Source organism: Bombina bombina, chromosome 10, assembly GCF_027579735.1.
Source record: "Bombina bombina isolate aBomBom1 chromosome 10, aBomBom1.pri, whole genome shotgun sequence".
NCBI classification, from domain to species: Eukaryota; Metazoa; Chordata; class Amphibia; order Anura; family Bombinatoridae; genus Bombina; species Bombina bombina.
The window spans coordinates 33,094,715-33,118,754 of NC_069508.1; the positions used below are offsets into that span (position 1 = coordinate 33,094,715).

At 36.7% G+C, this 24,040-nt stretch overlaps 1 long non-coding RNA gene across 2 annotated transcripts in view; it reads left to right on the top strand.

Moving 5' to 3' along the window:
- Positions 1-23,746, top strand: part of LOC128641125 (uncharacterized) — a 49,115-nt gene extending 25,369 nt beyond the window's left edge. For both annotated transcript variants that reach the window (XR_008399438.1, XR_008399439.1), the window contains exons 2-3: positions 16,923-17,036; positions 22,700-23,746. This is a non-coding gene — a long non-coding RNA (uncharacterized LOC128641125). The remainder of the gene's footprint in view (positions 1-16,922; positions 17,037-22,699) is intronic.
- The last annotated feature ends 294 nt before the right edge of the window (positions 23,747-24,040 follow it).

The following is a 24,040-nucleotide window of genomic DNA, read 5'->3' on the forward strand; positions in this document are numbered from 1 at the left end:
TTCTTCAGAAGCCAAAGAAGAACTTTCATGGTGGTTATCCCATATAGAAGCTTGGAACGGGAGAGCCATTTTTGGGAAATCTCCGGATTTAATCATAGAATCCGATGCCAGTCGTTCGGGCTGGGGAGCTCGTTGTGGCCCTTCAATCACAGGAGGAAAATGGTCTTCAAGGGAAAAACTTTTTCATATCAATTGCTTAGAACTTTTGGCAGGCTCTTTTGCAGTCAAAAGTTTTGTAAAAGATTCTTTGCCAGTGTCAATTTTACTCAGAATGGACAATATTTCTGCAGTCCGTTATTTGAATCGTTTAGGTGGTACAAAATCAAGAGATTTGTCGATTATTACGAAAGAATTCATTCATCTTTGCTTGGACAGAAATATTTCTGTCAAAGCGGAATATATTCCAGGATTATCCAATGTCGCAGCGGATTGGGGTTCTCGTTATCTGACAGATTCCAGCGATTGGAAACTTCATTATCAAGTTTTTCATTCGCTTCAATCTCTCAGGGGTCCCTTTTCGATGGATCTGTTTGCTTCGAGACTGAATCATCAGATTCATCCTTATTTCAGTTGGCGTCCAGATCCAGAAGCATTGGCGATAGATGCATTTCTCCATCCTTGGCCTCGTCAGACAGCTTATGCCTTTCCTCCTTTCTCAATGATTCAGAGAGTCATTTCAGTAGTCCGTCGGGATCTTCTTTCAATTCTTCTCATCACTCCTCTTTGGCCATCTCAACCTTGGTACCCATCTCTTCTAGAATTGTCTGTCAACCATCCTCTTCTTCTTCCCGTTTTTCCTCTTCTGTTGTCAGATCCAGAAGGTCATCCTCACGATCTTATCATTCAAGGATCTCTTTGTCTTATAGCTTGGTCAATTTCGGGCAATCTTCATCATTCAAAGGTTTATCTCAACAAGCTCAAGAACTCCTCGGGGATTCTTTGGCCCCCGGGACCAAAAAATGCTATTTTTCCGCATGGACCAGATGGACTGGCTGGTGCATGGAAAGAAGTTTGGATCCCTTTTCAGTGGATATAAGTTGTATTATTAATTTCCTTACTTCTCTTTTCGAATCAGGATTAGCTTACAGAACCATCAATGTTTCTAGATCTGCAATTTCAGCCAAACATTCTTTTATTAATAATTTCCCTGTGGGTCAACATCCTTTAATTTGTAAATTAATGAAAGCAATTAAACTTAAAAGACCCCCAACTCCTAAATATTCTTCTTTTTGGGATGTTGATCTTATTTTTTCCCTCTTTAAATCTTGGCCTTCTAATGAATTCTTATCTTTAAAACAGCTTACTGCTAAATTGGCTACCCTTTTGTGTTTAATTTCTTTTCGTAGAGTCTCTGACGTCAGGGCTTTAGATTTTAATTCTAAACGTTTTACTCCTGAAGGTGTTACTTTCTTTATCTCTAAAAGAACTAAATCTTTTTCAACCTCAATTTTCTATCCTTACTTACCTTCTGAACCTCTTCTTTGTGTAGTAATATGTCTTAAAGAGTATGAACGCAGAACTTCTTCTTTCCGTTCTTCATCCTCTAATCAACTTTTGCTATCTTTCATGTCTCCTCATTATCCTGTCTCCTCTACTTCTATAGCCAGGTGGGTTAAATGGGTTATGAGTGAAGCAGGAATTGATATTTCTTTTTCCGCTCACTCTGTTAGAGGATCAGCCGCTTCCAAAGCATTTTTAAAAGCTGCTACCCTTCAACAAATTTTGGATGCAGCTGACTGGTCTTCTGATTCTATTTTTAAACAATTTTATTTTAAACCCATTGAACACGCCTCGCTTAATTTATTTTGTTAGTTGCTTTAAACTAGCAAAATATGAGTCTCTGGTCTTGTAATAAAATTGGGATTATCCTAAGTTATGAAGGTATAATCTAGATTTTATTAAAGACACAGAGACGATTATTTTCCCTCCTCAAATTTATTTTGTTATATTTATTCCCACCCTTGATTGGTTTGTATTATATTATTAACATGATTTATATATTTATTTCAGTTGCCAACCAATAATAAGGATATTCTCCTAAGTGGCTTTGTTCCTGCACATCTTCTGGAAAAGTCAGATCTTCAATCAAGTTTTTCTTATCTTCAACAGTTTTCCAGTTGTGTTTCTAACCTTCTAGACAAGTTGGATATTTCATCACGGAAGATTCTTCTCTTCAAACTTCTACTCTTCATGATTTTCGGTTTCCTGTTGGTTTGGAGTTATTCCTTCATGATGGACTTTTTGTTTCCTTCTTCAGTTTCAAAGAAAGAGGATGTATTGCTGTATTGTGGACAGTTTATAGGTCTTATTAGCAATTTGATTGGTTATGTCATTTTAGTTTAATCAGTTCTCTATTCTGATTGGTCACTGATGTATTATTTGTTTTTTACTGTCTACTTTTTAAATTTGACAGTTTGTTGTATTTTCATCTATACTTTGAATAACTGCATTTAAGTAGTAAAGAGAGAGAATGCAAAATAATCGTCTCTGTGTCTTTAATAAAATCTAGATTATACCTTCATAACTTAGGATAATCCCAATTTCTAAACAGTTGAAACCGCCTCTTAGCTCAGAGCATTTTGAAAGTTTTTCACAGTTAGACAGCACTAGTTCATGTGTGTCATATAGATACTATTGTGCTCACTCCCGTGGAGTTATTTATGAGTCTGTTCTGATTGGCTAAACTGTATGTCTGTCAAAAGCACTGAGATAAGGGGGCAGTCTACAGAGGCTTAGATACAAGGTAATCACAGAGGTAAAAAGTATATTACCGGTAATATAACTGTGTTGGTTATGCAAAACTGGAGAATGGGTAATAAAGGAATTATCTATCTTTTTAAACCATACAAATTCTGGTGTAGACTGTCCCTTTAAGAGAAGAGATAGGGGCAGGTTTCCACAGTCTCTCTGAACTGCACATGAGCAGAGTTTGTGCTATATCTGAATATACGTTTATGATTGGTTAACAAGGATTCTTTGTTCTGGGAGACAGGGAAAATCAGTAATACGAATAAACATAAAACATTATAATCATTTGACTAAATAAAGCTGCAGTTTTCAATGCAAAATTATTCTCAGATATGAAGGTTCAAAATTGTGTAGTTTACAATTTGTGCTTAGTGGTCCTTTAATACCTGGAGCATTTAAATGTTACGTATTCTCTACGAAATAATACTATATGGTCCAAAGAGCTTATAAAGTGAAATGTGTTGATATGATGTTACTGGGTAAATAGAAAATCTGAAGTTTCTGTATGTCATAGTGATTTATGGCCATAAATATTTGTATAACTGTGTCTTAGTTCTATGTTTAACCCTTTTGCTGCCAAGACGTACACCTCTGTGCTATAGGTGTTTTAAGTTGTTTGACTTTCAGGTGTATACTTGAGGCAGGTGATCACCTGAAATTTGGAGTGAGCAGTACTTGTTAACCTGATGGAAAATCTTCAAGACATTTGAGCATTATATTGCAAGCTATGTATTTCTCTTGTATAGCTCTCAAGCTGTGTGTGTGTGTATGTGTTTACGTATCTATATGTAAAGTGATTATAAATAAAGGGACATGAAATCTTACATTTTTCTTTCATGATTTAGACAGCGCATGCAATTTTAGACAACTTTCCAATAACCTCTATTATAAAATTGTCTTCATTTTCTTGGTATCTTTTGTTGAAAAGCATGGACATAAGCTCAGAAGTGTGATTGTGTCTAGAGCACTATATGGAAGCAGTTCTGCAAGACTATTTCCTATCATGTGGTGCCCAAGATGCCTATCTAGGTATCTCTACATCAAAGAATAGTAATACCATGGCAACGAATCAAATTTGATAATAGAAATAAATTGGAACCCTTTTCAAAACAGTATGTGCTGTCTGTATCACAAAATACAAAAGCTGGGTTTCATATACCTTTAAGCTTTTGTTCACCACCAAGTTTCATTAAAATAGTATATCACAAAGCTACAAGAAGAACTCCACTAATTTTTGCGCTCTGTTCAACATAAATATCACTGTGTGCCCATATAGAAGTCTATTATGTGAGGGATTTAGCCCTCCCCCTCCGCTATCCAACATGCAAATGTTAGCGCTAGACTATTACTTGATCGCTAAAAACACCTTCTTGAATCCAACTCCGTTGGGGGGGCAGTGGCAGATCCATGACGTTGGCTGCCCTCTGGCAGTGGTCCCCTTGTGGTGCTCCTCTGTCTTCTTGAGGGTCCTCTTATGATTTTCCACCTGATCCATCTTCATAATGTCACCACAGCACAATAAAGATTTATTGCAACCTATTATATAGTGGTGCCCTTGCATTTCTATTGGCTGATTTTGGAACTCCAATTCAAATCAGTCAATTGAAAAAGCTTTAATGCTATTGGCTGGACACCCCTATATGTGCTGCAGAGACAGCCTGAAGACGGATTGGGTGGAAGATCAGAGAGGTCCACCCAAGAGGACCAAGGAGCAACAACAGGGGACAACCGCCAGAGGACCGCTGACCCCATGGACCTGCTGCTGACCCCCAAAGGAGACGGATTTAAGATTGTGAATAAAATCTTTGGGATTTAGCATTCTTTTTTTTGGGGGGGGGGGGGTTATTTTAGTTTTAGCATAGTTTTTTTTAGGGGGGGTATAACGTACTTTAGTGTTAGGATAGGGCTTTTACTGGTAGTGTTTTTTTTTTATTTTTTGGTAAAATGTGTTTTTAATAATAGTGTTTTTTATTGTTTGAAACTTATGTTGGTGATTTTGGGGTGGTTAGCTGTTGAGGGGTTAAGTAAGTGATTATGATTGGGTTATTGGTGGTTTAGGGATTAAGTAGTTTAGGAGTTATTACGGAGGGGGTTGTGGCAGTTTAGGTGTTTATAGATTAGGGGATTTATTGAGGTGGAGATTGTGGTTGTGGCTGTTTAGGGGTTAATAGTGTGGCGGGGTAGATTGCAATGGGGATGTGGCAGATTAGGGGTTAACAGTGTTGGAGATGGATAGTGTAGGTCGTAAAACTTAATTTTATTATTTAGTTTTGTGTTTAGTGCAACTTTTTTTAAGCGCAAAACCAGTACACAAGCTTCGAGCTCGCGTAAAGAGTTTGAGGGTAAAATTTGATTGCTTTTGAGCGATTGCATTTACTTTCAATTTGTTATATGAGCGTAATCTAACGTGCAATAATGTTACCACTCCACTTGTAATCTAGCCCTTTGTGTCACGTGCATGCTCCTGAGCCTATGTCAGTATGCTCTCATGGAATGGATGCCACCTAAATCTAATAATAGAATTAAACTAAAGGAACATGAAACACAAAGTTTCTCTTTCATGATTTAAACAGAGCATGTGATTTTAAACAACTTTCCTATTTACTGCTATTATCTAATTTCCTTCATTCTATTGGTATCTTTTGTTGAAGGAGCAGAAATGCACTACTTGGAGCTAGCTGAACATATCTGGTGAGCCACTGACAAGAGGCATATATGTGCAGCCACTAATCAGCAGCTTGCTCCCAGTAGTGCATTTACTGCTCCTGAGCATGTCAAGGAAATGAAGCATGTTCTCTCTGAATCATTAAAGGGACACTAAACCATTTTTTTTTTCTTTATTGACTCAGATAGAGCAGGCAATTTTAAGGAACTTTCTAGTTTACCCCTATTATCAATTTGTCCTTGTTATCTTGCTATCTTTATTTAAAAATCAGGAATGTAAAGCTTAAGAGTCGACCCATTTTTGGTGCTTGCTTATTGGTTTTGCTAACTGTAGCCACCAATAAGCAAGAGCTATCCAGGGTGCTGAACCTAAAATGGGCTGGCTCCTAAGCTTTAAATTCCTGCTTTTTAACTAAAGATAGTAAAAGAACGAAGAAAAGTTGATAGTAGGAGTAAATTAGAAAGTTGCTTAAAACTGCCCTATCTGAAGCATGAAATAAATAAATTGGGTTTAGTATCCCTTTAAATACAAATGTTGTGTTTGTTTTTAATTTTGATAATTTCTATGTTCATACATGATGGGTTTTTAAATAAACCTGAATAGCTACTAGAGATAAGTAAACTTCATTTTCTAACACTGCAGAGATACAGTAAATAAATGGAACGATACTTCACTGATCCAGACAAAATAAATCAAAAGTGATCATCTAACAGACAAGACGAGTTGCTGATGTTAAGTGCGTGACCCATGTATCTGTAGATATCTCTTCTCAGATAAGCAGTTGATACAGATCACTTGGCAGACAGTGCATTTGATTGATGCTGAGAGAATGTTTGTCATTTATATCTCTCACTTCATATCATGTGCTTCACTGCTCTTCTGCATCCCTCTAGTTTGTGAAACCCTTTAGGGAGAGTAACTACAAGCCGTCAGTATGTCTCATGTGTCACCTCCGAATACAATAAATCACTAGGTAGCACATTTACACATCTAGACATGAGAGGAGACCTCTTCCTGAAATCAAAATATATATTTGCTAAAGGAGAAAATAATATATATTGAAATATCCCTTTAGAAAGTGCCATTACACTCTTGAAGGAGAGTTGCGCACAACATATTTTCATTATTTCATCTAAGAAAAAGGGCATTTTAAATGCATTACGGTATTATTTTATAAATGTTGCTGATTCCTTTTCTTGTCACACTTGTGGATGGTTGTCCCTGTCAACGAGTATAGCTGTGGGCAGTGACGGTTCTATCGGGGGGCTATGCACCTCCAAACACAAGTATAGCACCTCATATTATATGTGCTGTGTCTTTAACACCTTTTTAGGACCCACAACTAGCCCCTCAAATATAAAATCTAGATCCTTTTTTGGTTGTGGAAGGTGATAAGTCAGCCAATGAGAACTAAAGGGACATAAAACAAGTTGGGATAGAGACACAATATAATAATATGTACTTTAATTACATTACCTGCAAATTTATTCTGAATTGCCTCGCCATTAACCCTTTCTTTTAGGTTTCTGAATTGTACAGCTCTAACTCCCCCTACACAAATCCTTCCATGGCTGCATCTATATCCACCTTTGCCTTGGTAGAATGCAAGACTTTAACACTCATTATCTGCTGGAACATGTCTAGAAGCAAATGAGCTGCTGTGAACTTAGTTGAAATACAATGCCTGTGTTTCTGATGCTAAACACTGATAATGGGGGTGGATCAGACTACTCCAGACAGCATGGCTATGTAACTAATTTTGCGTATTTTTGACAAATATTTTAAAATACTTGCCAGCAATTTCAAACAATTTTGTTATGCAAACAATTTGTACTTAATTAGTCCTTTTAGGATATGCAAAGATCTCAACATGTTTTATGGCACTTTAATAATTTAAAATGAGGACTACTAAATGGTACATGGTCTAGGAAATAAAACTTACTAGGAAATATTTTGTAACCTTAATACTTTTAACTAAGAGGAGAAAACAAGAAAAGTGATAAAGCAGCACTACCCCCTAAAATTTTAGCTGGCCAGCCCCAGACTCTGTAGCCCACCGGGAAATCTCCCGGTATCCTGGTAGGCCAATATGGTCTTGTTTAAAAATAAATATATTTACCATAAAGGATCTACAAATATATGTTTTATTTATCACAGGGGTAAAATGTCTCATTTACTTTCTAAGCGGAAAAAATGTTTGTTGCTGAGGTAAAGCATTTTCTGTAGTGCAGCGGTTTTATCACCTCTTTGGTGCTTTTTTTAAAGTTTATTTATTGTTTCATTATGTTTTATGGAAATTAGTACATTTACAGTTTTAAAGAATAATGTCTGTGAATTCTGAAAATAAATTCACAGTTATGATGACCTCAAATCTGTGAAATATAGAAATGATATCTCTGTGTAAACTTTTAAATTATAACAGCTGTGTACAATTTAGTGCCAGTTTTCGGATGGTGACCCAGATGCTTACTGTGACTAAATTTTAATATGCCACTTTAGAAAGCTGATTTTTCGCTCATACTTTACATTTATTCTGGATTTTTTTTTTTTTTTTTGCTCCATTCATTTTTAATTCAGTTTTAATACGGTGCCCGATTTCTGCTGATGAGAAACAAACTTGCAATAATGTTGTATCACCATACTCTTCTGTAGGAATGGTCTATCTTGAGATTTAGGTTGTGCAGCACATAGTGTTTGCCTTTAAACCTCTGTCATCTTATCTGACCGCAGATTCCTTCACAGCTGAGGCTCTCTCATGATCTCTGGCAAATCACAAATGTTGTACGTTAGATCTTGGCTCAGCGGTCCTGTTGCATGAAAGTGAAGGCCAGTATGTGCATCATCTATACTTCTATAACAAACCGCATTCGCTTTTCAGATATGTGAACTAAATTAACCGCTTGCTTGATACCCATGTCATCAAGGTGAGATTATATCCTTTCTGAACACGTTCCTATAAACATTTCAGTAGTAAAGTGATTTAGGCTAATCAGTTACAGCTTGAGATCCCCCCTGCTCATTCCACTTAAAAAGCTAACTGGTCTTCCATCCACACTCCACTAGCGCGCAAACCTGATCGCATATTCTCAAGTGCACTAACCCTACAGGAAAATATTAACATTTCACATTCCAATGTTTTTCACATAGAAGAATATGTTCTATTTATTCATAAATACATAGTTCTACATATATCTGATGGTAGTTTGGTACAATATATATCTATACCTATATATACATAACTATATATAAGTATAGATAGATACAGATATATAGGAATATTTATTTATAAATACTTAGAACATATTCTGCTATGTGCAGAACATTGTAATGTGAAATATTTATAGTAAACACACAGTATAACACTTTATTAAATATGAATATTTGTATAAATATGATTTTACATGTGTTCATCTTCTTAAAGGATGATAAAACAGTTATTAGAAAACTTCCTCTATTTTAAACGTATAAACATAAATTTGAGAGTAGCGAAATCACTACATTATTAATACTTGCCATCTTTTTACTCTTTTATTTGAAACCGCATCATTCCGTTGTCTCTTAGTTGAAGACGGTCCCTGCACGCAGTCACTGAAATCCAGGAACGCTATGTCCAATTGTTGCTAATATTATAATAAGGGCTATGAATAAATTAGGGGGTGTTCCTGTTCGCATGCGCAATAGGGGGCAAACATACACACAGATCTTTCAATTATCCTTCCAGCTCCTAACGCTCTTGCTTAACACTGCAGTTGCTCCCGCTCAGCACAGCAGTGTCACAAGACTGGCGCCCTGCATGAAGAACGTGTACAGACGGAGCAGTGACGTACTACTTGTACTACAAGCCGAGTACTGAATCATGGGATTAAACATGGTGGCGCGTGCTCCTGATGGCTAAATATAGAGTCATCCATGGTTTTCTTCTCATAATAAGCCAAACCGAGGGAGTGCAAATAAAGAAAAATTATTATAGTTCATTTTAAACATTAAGGGCTAGATTACAAGTGGAGCGCTATTTTAACATAAACTTGCTAATTTGCCCGTTTACGGGCGCACGTTAAATTATCAGCCATTACAAGTGGCTGGTTAATGCTTCAGCGAGTTTGTGGGAGCAGTTTGAACAATTAACCAGATGTCAGACCTCTGGTTAATGTCCCCCAATTGCCCCCCAAATAAAAAAAATTTAAATAAAAAATATGAGAATCTTTATTTTTATTTTTTTAAATGACTGCACAAAGCAGTTATAAGGGGTTAAAGTGAGGGGATGTGGGGTGTCAGAAAAAAAAGCGCAAAAAAAACTTTACATTGAAGTCTATGGGGACTGTGTTTTCACTATAAATATATATATATATACAGTCATATGCAAAAGTTTAGGCACCCCTGACAATTTCCATGATTTTCATTTATAAATAATTGGGTGTTTTGATCAGGAATTTCATTTTGATCTATCAGATAACAGAAGGACACAGTAATATTTCAGTAGTGAAATGAGGTTTATTGGATTAACAAAAAAGGTACAATATGCATCAAAACGAAATTAGACAGGTGCATAAATTTGGGCACCCTTGTCATTTTGTTGATTTGAATAACTGTAACTACCTAGCACTGATTAATTGGAACACACAATTGGTTCGGGTAACCCATTAAGCCTTGAGCTTCATAGACAGGTGCACCCAATCATGAGAAAAGGTATTTAAGGTGGCCAATTGCAAGTTGTTGTTCTCTTTGACTCTTCTCTAAAGAGTGGCAACATGGGGGCCTCAAAACAACTCTCACATGACCTGAAAACAAAGATTATTCAACATTATGGTTTAGGGGAAGGCTACAAAAAGCTATAGCAGAGATTTAAGCTGTCACTGTCCACTGTGAGAAACATAGTGAGGAAATGGAAGACCACAGGCACAGTTCTTGTTAAGGCCAGAAGTAAAATATCAGAGAGGCAAAGGCAAAGGATGGTGAGAATGGTCAAAAACAGCCAACAGACCACCTCCAAAGACCTACAACATCATCTTGCTGCAGATGGTGTCACTGTGCATCGTTCAATAATTCAGCGGACTTTGCTGAAGGAGAAGCTGTATGGGAGAGTGATGCGGAAGAAGCCTTTTCTGCACACACGCCACAAACACTTGAGGTATGCAAACGCACATTTGGACAAGCCAGCTTCATTTTGGAAGAAGGTGCTGTGGACTGATGAAACAAAGATTGAGTTATTTGGTCATAACAAGGGGCATTATGCATGGCAGCAAAATAACACAGCGTTCCAAGACAAACACTTGCTAGCCACAGTAAAATTTGGTGGATGTTCCATCATGCTGTAGGGCTGCGGGGCCAGTGCCGGTACTGGGAATCTTGTTAAAGTTGAGGGTCGCACCCAATAGCAGCAGATACTTGAGAATAATGTTGAGGAATCAATCACAAAGTTGAAGTTACGCCGGAGCTGGATATTTCAACAAGACAACGACCAAAAACACTTTGGTCGTTGTCTTGCATAATGCCCCTTGTTATGACCTCACTACCTGCCCACTTGACCCTATTCCTTCACATCTAATCCCTCTTCTGTCTACCACCCTCACTCCGGCTCTTACTCACATATTTAACCTATCCCTTTCTACCGGCTCATTCCCTGCCTCCTTCAAATATGCGAAGGTCACCCCCATCCTCAAAAAACCCTCCCTCGACCCTAACTCCCCTGCAAACTACCGCCCCATATCACTGCTCCCACTAGCTTCAAAACTCCTTGAAAAACTAGTTTTCAATCGCCTAACCCACTTCCTGTCCTCCAACTCATTGCTCGACCCCTGCAATCTGGCTTCCGTCCCCAACACTCAACTGAGACTGCCCTCACCAAGGTTACTAACGATCTCCTTTCGGCTAAAACAAAGCCTACTACTCTATACTCATCTTACTTGACCTATCTGCTGCCTTTGACACTGTTGACCATCCCCTTCTCCTACGGTCTCTCAGTTCTCTTGGTCTCTGTGACACTGCCTTCTCCTGGATTCACTCTTATCTCTCTAACAGATCCTTCTCCGTCTCTTTTGCTGGTGACTCCTCCTCTCTATTGTCCCTGTCTGTTGGAGTACCTCAAGGCTCTGTCCTGGGTCCTCTACTCTTCTCTATTTACACTTCTTCACTGGGTAAACTTATCAACAGCTATGGCTTCAGCTATCACCTCTATGCTGATGATACCCAGATCTACCTTTCCACCCCTGCACTCTCTCCTTCTGTCAACTCTCACATCAGCGACTGCTTATCTGGCATTTCCTCCTGGATGGCCTCTCACCACCTAAAAATAAATATGTCCAAGACCGAACTACTTCTAGTTCCCCCCTCTAGCTCCACTCCAGTCTCTAATTTTTCTATCACTGTTGGCGGCACCACTATCTCCCCATCACGCCAAGTCACGGATGTACGAGTCACGCTTGACTCAAATCTGTCCTTCATTCCTCACATCCAACTGCTCTCTTCATCGTGCCGCAACCACCTACGCAATATCTCCAAAATTCGCCCATTTCTGAGTGCTGAAACTACCAAACAGCTCATCCACTCCTTGGTAATTTCCCGACTTGACTACTGTAACAACTTACTAACTGGCCTCCCTCTCTCCTGCTTCTCTCCCCTCCAATCCGTCCTAAATGCATCTGCCAGGCTAATCCACCTCTCTCGACACTCTGTTTCTGCTGCGCCTCTCTGTGAGTCCCTTCACTGGCTCCCCATTCACAACAGAGTTAAATTCAAAATTCTCACCCTGACCTACAAAGCCCTCACCAATGCTGCCCCACCCTACCTGTCCTCACTCATCAACAAATATACTCCTGCCCGTCCCCTAAGATCCAACAACGTCCTGCTTCTTGCGTCCTCTACCATCACCTCCTCTCATTCTAGACTACAGGACTTCTCTCGTGCGGCACCAACCCTCTGGAACGCACTTTCTCGAGATGTCAGACTTGCCCCTAACCTCTCCTCCTTTAAAACGTTCCGTAAAGACCTTTCTGTTCAGGGAAGCTTATCACCCGACTTATTAACAAACTAACTTCAATTAACTAACAGTTGCCCTCTATCTCCTCACTAATATCATTCTCACCTCTGCAGTCCCCACCTCCTGTTTCCAATCCTCCTACCCATCTAGATTGTAAGTTCCCACGGGAATAGGGCCCTCAATTCCCCCTGTATTTGTCTGTAAAATTTTGTGTCTTATCGTATTGTTTCTCCACTGTACTGTTATCCTTGTACCCATGGGCAGCGCTGCGGAATCTGTCGGCGCTTTATAAATAAAGAATACTAATAATAATAATAATATGTATCCCTTTTTAATGTGGCAATATGGTCACCCAAGTTAATAGCCTAGGGCTGTGTAGGTTTATATGGCAGTTTTTTTTATTAAAAGTATAAAGAATAAACAAATGTATTGCTAATATATTAATTTGTAATTTTTTTAATTTGTGCAGGCTGACGTTCATTCATTCGGCTGTTAACCAAATGCACGAATTAGGCAATATTCGGATAAATACAGATTGCACATGTCTATCAGGCACCATTAAAGGGATAGTAGACACCAAAAATATTATTGTTTAAAACGATAGATAATCCCTTTATTTACCATTCCCCAGTTTTGCATAAACAACACGGTTATATAAATACACTTTTTACCTCTGTAATTACCTTGTATCTAAGCTTCTGCTGACTGCCTCCTTATCTCAGATCTTTTGACAGACTTGCATTTCAAGCAATTAGTGCTGACTCTTAAATAACTTCACATGCGTCAGCACAGTGTTATCTATACGCCCTCTAGCTGTGAAAAACGTGAAATGCATTCAGATAAGAGGTGGCCTTCAAGGGCTTAGAAATTAGCATATGAGCCTACCTATTTTTAGCTTTCAACTAAGAATAACAAGAGAACAAAGCAAATTTGATAATAAAAGTAAATTAGAAAGTTGTTTAAATTCACATGCCCTGTCTGAATGATGAAAGTTCAATTTGGACTTTACTATCCCTTTAAATGCATAAAGGATTGTGCATTGTCCGTTGGTTTACTGTGTGAATTTGGTTTATAATTTACCACCCTAATTCAATGTTACAAATAATAAAGGAGCTTCACAAATAAATAATAAAAGAGCAGAATATGGTATTGTATCAACTGAAATCCACTGATCTCCCAGTCCTGGTGGTGTTTAAAGCACCTAAATCCGTCTCATTTGAAGAGTTATCTCAACTTGCTTCTTAGAAAATAAATAAATTGCAGACACACAAACATGGCAAATTGGAATAAACTTTTTTCACTAAAGAAGACATAAAATACATAATAATTAGTTGATCTAATCAAGCTTGTTATAAAAAATAGTTTTCACTTAATTCAGTGTTACACTAATAATAATAATGATTTACTTCTGATCTTAATTAGTGCTAAATTTTACAGCAGTATTTTGAATACTTAAAGTGAAGGTAAATTTACCTTCTATTCAATCGAATATTAGATATTTTGGCCCCAATCAATGACAGTTTAATTCATAATTTTTTCCAGTCTTACTGTAAACCAAGATATCGCCGCTTTACAAATTCAACCAGCTTTTTTTTTTTTTTTAGTCTCGATGGCGTTTTTAGCTTGTCCAATCGGGTCATCGGCCGCCTAATGGCCAGATTTTTAATTGGAGAAAATAAAAACGTGATCAAGAATAAAAAAGATGAAAAAAAAAAAGAATTTAAAAAGCGCCGATAACTCTTTATAAAGGCAATAACTTTGCTTAAAATAAAATTAAAAGAATTTGATGAACTCCAAAAAACAAAATACTCGATCGAATAGAAGGTAAGTTTACCTTCACTTTAACTCAACGCTTGTAATACGAGCACAATGAGCACATTAATAGCGGTCACTGAGCTGTGCGTAAAAAGTATAGGGCTCACTAAAAAAAAGGTTTCAGCCGCGCTAAGATGCTATGTTTAAAATTTTCAGCCATCCACTTATAATACAATAATTCAAGATTATGCATTATTCTTAGCTTAAAAGGCACAGTGAACACCAAAAATGTTACTGTTTAAAAAGATAGATAATCCCCTTATTACCCATTCCCCAGTTTTGCATAACCAACACAGTTATATTAATACACTTTTAACTTCTGTGATTACCTCGTATCTAAACCTCTACAGACTGCCCCCTTATCTCAGTTCTTTTGACAGACTTGCATTTTAGTCAATCAGTGCTGACTCATAAATAACTCATAAATAACTCCATGAGCGTGAGCACAATGTTATCTGTATGGCACACGTGAACTAGCACTGTCTAGCTGTAAAAACTTTCAAATGCACTGAGATAAGAGGCAGCCTTCAAGAGCTAAGAAATTAGCATATTAGCCTACCTAGGTTTAGCTTTCCACAAAGAATACCAAGAGAACAAAGCAAATTTGATGATAAAAGTACATTGGAAAGTTGTTTAAAATTACATCCCCTATCTTAATCATGACAGTTTATTTTGGACTTTACTGTCCCTTTAATACTTAGCGCTAGATAACGCACCCTGCACATTACATTGCGCACCACTTGTAATCTAGCCTTAAATGTACAACACTGTTACAAACCTTGTTGGTATTAAGTGTTTAAGGTACATGCGTGCCCTTGTGCCTACCTGAGTATGCTGTAATGGAAAAGAGCTTTGGTTCAATGAAGGAAGCCAAAAGAAAGGCGTTATTTGAGCACAGCAGTTAATTGGGTGCACACGTGAAAATGCGTTCTTTTTCAATAGAGATACGCCCTTATGATTTATAAACAGGGCCACCACTGACTTAACCATTGATCAGGGCCCCCCCCCCTCCTTTGACATGTGCAATTTTTGACCAAGTGACTAAAACGTATATGCTCTTTATTCTTTAGTGTCTATTTAAACTTAGAAATGTTGTAAAGGTAGTAACATACAAACACACAGACACACTCATACACTGAAACACACACACACACATAAGGATTCACATATAGACACTCTAGCAGACACGCAAAGAAACACACAAACACACTCACACAGACACCCACACAGACACTCAGCACTTGTTTACATTGCCCTGACAAGTAATGAGATAGACTACAGTTTTGTAAAAAAAAGGAGAGTTAGAAAACAAAATATGGAGTACTGATTATCTTTTTGTAAAGGAAGATGCCAACTAAATGATGACAACAGCATCGATGGCTGAAAGGAAGGGCCCTGAACTGCCTAAACAATAATTTAAAGGTTAAATGGTGGATTGGTGACTTCCGTAAAGGTCTCATTAGTCTCAAAGTCTGTAGAAAGATGTGAATAATCAGTAGTAAGGTCAAAATGTCCTAAAAAGGAACAGACAACTGCAGAAATTAAGAGATTTCTTTTAAAAAAAAATCATATTTGAAATGTGTAAACAAAAATAATTCAATGAATTCAAAATTGTACATTAATGATCTGGGTAGATGGCTAGATGAAGAAAAGTACTTTTAAACGGTTGACATATGTTTGTTTGTTTTTCCCCAACCAAGAGCACCACTTCAAATATAGTGTACAAATGTTCCCATCTGTCAGCTGTACTTATGGATTTTGAAAATGTTGTACTCTATATGGTCTTGGTGAAACCATAAGCTGTGGTACTCATACCATTAGATATGGTTAAATGCAGGATTTAGGCTTGTTGGTATGTATTTCAAAAGTAAGTCAGCTGTAGTGTAAACTGAACAGTTTTAAGTTAACCTGTCTCATTTCAAACACTGAGCATTATTAGTCTGAGAGTATAACATTTTATGCAGATGTAGAAATCTTAGATAAAATGCCTCCTTGCATCTGGAAAGTCCTTGCATAAAGGGGCAGTAAACTGGAATTTAATATATATATATATATATATATAAATATATATATATATATATATATATATAAATAAAAACATGCATGTCTGCCAAAAGGGCACCTACCGTTTGTTTATTGAGGAGGAAACGTTTCTGCATGGTTTTAAACATAGAATTTCCACTGCATTGTCAAATAATCATAAATACACTGCTGCTAAAAAAAATTGTTTTTATGGACCCCTGGCCCGGCCCCACCATACAACTACTACCACACTGAAGTTACAATAAAAAATTGCACAAAGAAATAAAAAACACTTGCTAAGTAAGTCCTACCTCCTCTGCAAATGAAAGTGATCTGCCGTCTGACTCAAGCACACACTGTACAAACAAAGTGCCAAGTCTGTCTCACACTGTGCATAGTGGTTTAGTGCACACACAGAAATCCTCTCAAATGCTAATACTTTACTCCTTGTAATAACATTTCCCATGCTCAATTAGCAATTTTTATTTTTATTTTTTTTAGTTCTTGCCTCATGGGGCCCCCTGGCCCATTGGGCCCCTGACAGGAGTAACCCCTGTCACCCCCTGATAGCGGCCCTGTTTATAAACCATACATTTCTTTTGGCTTGTTCACTAAATTATATAATCAGATAAAGCAATTTCACCCCATATATCTGGACTAGTCTGTGTGCTCTAACTTTTATTTTCTCATTTTAAGGTTTGATGGGGGATTGGTCGGATGACAGCTGGAACCGTAGTGATCACAGGAGGAATCCTAGCGACTGTTATACTTCTGTGTATTATCGGTGTGCTGTGCTACTGCAGACTTCAGGTCAGACGATGCATAATGCCTACGTATAAATGTACACAAAGCTACACCTATAATATAGACTTGAGGGTATTTATATACTGGATCTAGGCGATTACCCCATATTGGGAGACAGCTATTCCTAAAAACATAGCAATATATGAGACAAAGGATGCACAGTTTATACACACTTACATCTATATTTCTGTTAGCTGGCTCATTTAAAAACTTGGCATGTAAACTTTTCGGCATATAAGACCCCTGCATACAAGATGCAAATAACTGTTGGATCACATACAATTACTGCATATTACATTTGAAATGTATTTTATTAACACTGCTCTGTTTAACATTGGGTATAGCAGGAAGACCTTTATACTAGCAAAACGTAATTCCCTCCCTGAGAAGATTATTAATTCAGCAGCAAAGCAATTGTCTCACCACAGCCACATTCATTTTATCTCTTTGCTGTCTCACGACTGAAGCTCTTTACTGATGCTCTGAATTTTATTTTAAGGAGAAATAAAACAGTGAAGGAGCTGAAGCTGGTTACTATCTTCACCTGTACATTCATTAAACTGACCTTAAAGGGACGTGAAAACCAACCAATTTTCTTCTTTCTCATGGTATCTTTTGTTAAAGAGCATATATATGTAGGTTGTCTGGAGAGGCTTATGGCTTTTAAAATGTTATACTCTTTTGAACACTAGATGGCAGCAAGGTTTTTACAATGAATAACTTTATTTAAAGGATTACTTTCTGTTATAATTTTTAAGCTAAACAACTAATATATTAAAGTTAATAAACATTAATTAAAACCTACTGACCTATATTTTCTCCAAAACGAAGTTTCATAACGTTCTAAAAGTTATATCTTTTATTTGCCGATGATGTCACTTTATCCTGCCCACTATTTTCAGCACTGCATGTTCAAAATACTTAAACCAATAACTTTGTGTTTAAAGCGCCATTTTGAAACCTAGGTATTGTAAACGGATTGGTACAGAGCAAAGGATACCCACGGAGTGGGTTTGGAAAACAATTAAATTTGCAGACAAGATTTCTGATATACGGTAGAGATATGTTAATGAAATTCTATTGATAAAAAGCGTATTTGGGGTAGTTAGTTAGCAACAGGCATAGAATATATTTACTTACAGTGGCCCTTTAAAGCATTCTTACACAACATATAGGGCTCGATTTACTGAAGCCCTACGGCTGCAGGTTCTCACAAGAACTTGCTCGCCGTAATTTATCAAGCAGCGGTCACCAGACCGCTGCTTCCCTAACCTCTTCACCACCTCTAAGGTGGCGAAATTCAATCTCTGCGGTCGAGTCCGACAGAGAAGATTGACAGCTCCTGCCCGCGCGTGATTGGCTGTGCGTGGGCAGGGGGCGGGATTGCACGCGTGCGCAATGTTGATTACCTGCGGATATTTTCCCCCGCCACAGGCAAGCTGAGGCGTACAGGGGCACGTATAAATCTAGCCCATAGTACTCCAGACATTTGCACGCTCCTAAGCCTACTTACCTACTTTTCAACAAAGGATACCAAAAGAACAACATAAATTTGATGAAAGAAGTAAACTGATTTTTTTTTTAGTTGTGACATGATTTGAATAATGAAAGAAAAATGTTTGATTTATGTTTCTTTAAAATTTCATGATTAAAGCAGAGTATGCAATTTGAAGAGATTTTTACTTCTATTTTGAAATGTATTTAATTCTCTTGGTATAATGTTAAAAACATAACTAGATAGACTCAGTAGCAGCAATACACTACTGGGGGCTAGCTGTTGATTGGTGGCTGCACATGAAGGACTCATTGGCTCAACAGATGTGTTTAGTTAGCGCTCAGTGGTTATGGAGCTTAATTTAACTTAAAGGGACATGAAACCCCAAAATTTTCTTTCATGATTCAGATAGAGAATACCATTTCAAACAACTTTCCAATTTACTTCTATTATTTAATTTGCTTCCTTCTCTTGTTATCCTTTGCTGAAATGTTTAGCTAGACAAGTTCAGTAGCAGCAGAGAACCTAGGCTCTAGCTGTTGATTGGTGGCTGCATATATATACCGATTGTGATTGGCTCACCTATGTGTTCAGTTAGAAACCATTAGTGCATTGCTGCTCCTTCAACAAATGATACCAAGAGAATAAAACAGATTAGATAATAGAAGTAAATTAGAAAGTTGTTTAAAATTGTATTCTCTATCTGAATCATGAATGAATTTTTTTGGGTTTCATGTCCCTTTAATGTTTAGCCACTTTGCAGGGATTAAACACATAGCTAAATGCAAGCAACGGTGCTGTAATAAAATACTCTAACCAATGAGCTGATGCACTGATAAAGCAGTCACTGTGTAGAATGTTTAAGGGTTAGGATTCTGGATAGTACAGAATGGTTAGATTACAGTAAAACAGGAAAAGGAATAATTGAACATTATTGTTTTTACTATTTAATAATTAACATTCTGTGGGGAATTACATTTGGAGCTAAAAATCCCTTGAAGATCTTCATTGTCTCCCTGGTAAGAACATCTGCATTTAAAGGGACATTAAAGTCCAAAAAAAAACTTTTTATGATTCAGATAGGACATGTAATTTTAAACAACTTTCCAATTTACTTTTATCACCAATTTTGCTTTGTTCTATTGGTATTCATAGTTGAAAGATAAACCTAGGAGGTTCATATGCTAATTTCTTAGACCTTGAAAGCTGCCTCTAATCTGAATGCATTTTGACCACTAGAGGGCATTAGTTCATGTTTTTTTATGGAGATAACATTAAGCTCATGCACGTGAAGTTACCTAGGAGTAAGCACTGTCAAAATAACTGAAATAAGGGGGCAGTTTGCAGAGGCTTAGATACAAGGTAATTACAGAGGTAAAAAGTATATTAATATAACTGTGTTGGTTATGCAAAACTGGGGAATGGGTAATTAAGGGATTATCTTTCTTTTAAAACAACAAAAATTCTGGTGTTGACTGTCCCTTTAATCACCTACCTTTTACTCTATACATCCACATACAGAGTCAGTCTACATCCCTATCCCAGCTGCTCCTCTCTACAAGCCACAAATGTACAACCAGATCTCTCTCGCAGTCAACGACAACCACTCTAGTACACGGTAGCAACAATAATCCCATGCAATGTTCATAAATAAAGCATTGGTCTATTAAAGGGACATGCTACCCACATTTTTTCTTTTATGATTTAGAAAGTGAATGCAATTTTAAACATCTTTCTAATTTATTTATATTATCTAATTTGTTTTATTCTCTTGATATTCTTTGATGAAAAGCATATCTAGATATGCTCACTAGCTGCTGATTGGTTGCTGCACATAGAAGCATTGTGTGATTGGCTCACCATGTGCATTGCTTTTTCTTCAACTAAGGATATTTAAAAAATGAAGCAAAATAAATAATGGAAGTAAATTGTAATGTTGTTTAAATTTCTATTCTCTATCTGAATCGTGAAAGAAAGATTTTGGGTTTAGTGGCCCTTTAAGTCAACCTCCTTAGCCCTCATCCCAGACAATCATCCTGCAATCCAACTAATATAATATAGCCCCGCCCACGCAGAACAGAAGCTTCTACTAGTCACAACACTACGGAGTACAAACCCAAAGGGAGAAGGGAACACTGCTGTGAGGTAGCCCCGCCTTAACATTACCTTTAAAAATACTGTACATAAAACTAATGCTAGATAGACTGATGCATTCAAAGAAAAGATTAATCTGAGAATAAAATGTAGATCTATTTTTTAAAGTTTCATTAGCTGTTTAAATATTGACTAAATAAGTGTAAAGTTTTAGTGTCTATAAAACAATGGGAGCTGCCATGTTGTAACTTAGATTACCTTCTCTGCTGTAGCCAATTAGAGACAGTTATAGATAGGTCACTAGAGTGTGCAGCCAATGACTGTGTGGAATATAACAGTGTTCTGCACTTCCACTTCTAACAGGAACTGAAAAGGTCACCATTTTAGAATGGAAATACAGGAAAAGGGGACAAAATAAATAATGAAAGTTTTTAGTTTTTTTTATATACGATTTATTATTTTATATTACCATCTCAAAGTGTTTAATGTCCCTTTAATATGTAAATTGGATAGTGTGACTATAGTTGTTGCCAGATCCCAAATCTAAACAGAGTACAATATTTTTCACTGAGTTAATTTTCTGTATTCACTTCCCAGCTTTAAATTATGTAATTTAAGTTTATTAATATGTTAACCACGATAATACTGAGTTACCTTTTATGTATTAGATTTATAATATGTGATTAGAGTTAGTAACCATATATATGCAAGAACCTATGGAAGTACTCACTCTTTTAATAAAATTTGATGTTCTTCGCTAATTCAACCTGTAAGAATCATGCAAATTTGCCTCATTTTTTTGTATATGTCTTCTTTTCCCTGCCGGTTTTTAAAATGCATTTTAATATCATATCTCTAAAATGAGTATTTTATCCTTGCAAGCATCTAATTCCCTCCCACATAAGCAATTTCACATATTGTTTCCCTGAATTGTAAACCAATTGTCTACCAGTGAAAAGAAGACGCCATCTCTGCATTTAATAATATTTAATATGCGCCTAAATCTGATTGGAAGAGATTAATGATATTTTCAGGAAAACATTGTTTGTAACTGTTAAAGGGACAGTGTACACCAATTTTCATATAACCATGTAATAGACACTACTATATAGAAGAATATGCACAAATACTGTTATAAAAATCCAGTATAAAACCTTTTAAAAACTTACTTAGAAGTTCCCAGTTTAACACTGTTGATGAGGTTTGGCTGGCACACCCAGTGAAAGGGGCTGGGAAATTAGCAAGAGCAGACACTTCCCCCTCCCCCTTCCATTGCATATGAAAAGACCCTTTAGACAAACAGGAACAAGCAGGAGTATGTAGACTTGGGTCTGCATCTGACACTTTGGGGCTTGGTTAGGAGTCTGAAAATCAGAACAATGTTATTAAACAAATAAGCAAAACCATACATTGTTACAAAAACACTCCCAGATGGGCTATATAAATAGATCATCTACAAAACATTTATGCAAAGAAAAATCTAGTGTATAATGTCCCTTTAAAGAGTGCCATATTGTTTAAATAGTTAACATTTAGTATATAGTTTTAGCTAATTATTTTTGGAGAAGTGAATCAGTTTTTAAACAGTATAAATTAGAATATGTAACTATTTCAGAATACTTTAGAAAAAACACACAAATTGTATTTACATATACTTTTTAATTTGTATGCAGCAATATTTGAGGACACTGAGAGAAAGGAGAAATATTGTCCATTTTTGAATAACGGGACACTTAAGTCGAAATTAAACTTTCATAATTCAGACAAAGCAATTCATTAAAAAAAAAATTCAGTTTATTACCATTATTATATTGTGCACAGTCTTTTATTTACAATAACTTCTACTGTGCACGTGCAAGAGTTCAAAGTGTATACATATAGAAGTCTGTGATTGGCTGATGACTGTCACATGATACACAGAACAGAGAAATGAAAGGACATTTTGAAATGTGTCAGATAAAAATCTTCTGCTCAGTATAAATTTGTAATACCTGCAATAGCATTGTCTTCTGATTATGTTTTTTTGCAGTTCTACTGGTCCTTTAACTTAGTAAACCTTTCTAACTTACTCTTCCCATAGTATTACTGCTGTAAGAAGGATGATGCAGCTGAAGAGACCCAAGAAGATACGGTATGTAGACAACATTCACACTTTCCCTGCCACGATTGCTCTTCATCACATCATGATAGGCCACCAGCGGCTTATCTGGCACCAGCCTACTCGCCCTATGGTTCTCCTTACTTCATACGGACTGCAAACAGCATGTGTAACGGAAGAGATGGCAATTCCTACACCCCCACTCACTACACAGAGGCAGGACCCCTCCTTGTGATGGGGGGCACCCCAAGCTTGTCAAGAAGTCTGCATGCCCTCAGCACCCAGGTTTGAGAAGAGGGCAAGACTTTCACCCTTCCAAAACCTTGGAACATCAAAGCTTCATCAACTAAGGAAAAAAATGGTTCTCATGCTTGCCAAAATAAATGCTTGACAAAAAGACTTTTGAATGGGTATTACAGAAACTAAGACTAAAAGCTGATCAATCTTCAAAGGTTGAAAAACAGAAGATAGACTGAAGCAAACCTCTTGTCAGTATTAACACTTTTACTGCATTGTAAAATGGAACACATTTCATATCAGAACAAGGGCGTTCAACGTTGAATTTATTCAGTCTGTGAAATGTCTGCCTGTGTTCTAATTTCTAAAGTTCTTGTAGACTTAAATCTGTAGCAGTTTGTAATCTGATGACCTCTAGCATGTGAATGACTTGCTGATATTTTATAATGATATATACTGATTATTCCTGTTACTGTTTATCTATTTTGTAAAACTAAAAGGTGCCAAATCTGCATTAATTCTAAGCTAATAACAAATTCCTAGAGTTATTTATACTTTCCTATTAGACAGATAGGATAGATTATTAAAAAATAGTGAACGTTTTTTTCATACGGTCTTATTAATTGGTGAAAGCTGTTAATTAGAGTCAGTCCAGAGTTCTCATAACATTTAGAATAAAAAACAAAACAAACAATTGTATATGTGTTGTAGAAATAACAAGATGCTCAAGTGGAATCTGATAAGATTAAAGAGAAATCAATAAAACATATGTAATATTTTGTTAAAGTAAAATTATTTTCTGTGTTTTTTAGATACATTTAATTACTTGGAACATGGAACAAAAAAAAATGAATTGAAAAGAAAGCTTAGCTTGTTATTTCCCTTTATCTGTATTGTTGCATTGCATATTCTGTGAGTAAATACACTGCTTAAAGGAACATCAGCATTAATGATTCCATAGAAACATATTGTTTGATGGCAGATAAGAACAATAGGCCCAGCAAGTCTGCCCAAATATTTCTAAAAGTGTAAGCTTATTTAGTTTGTAGGATAGCCTTATGCTTATCCTAGGCATTAATTAGTAAG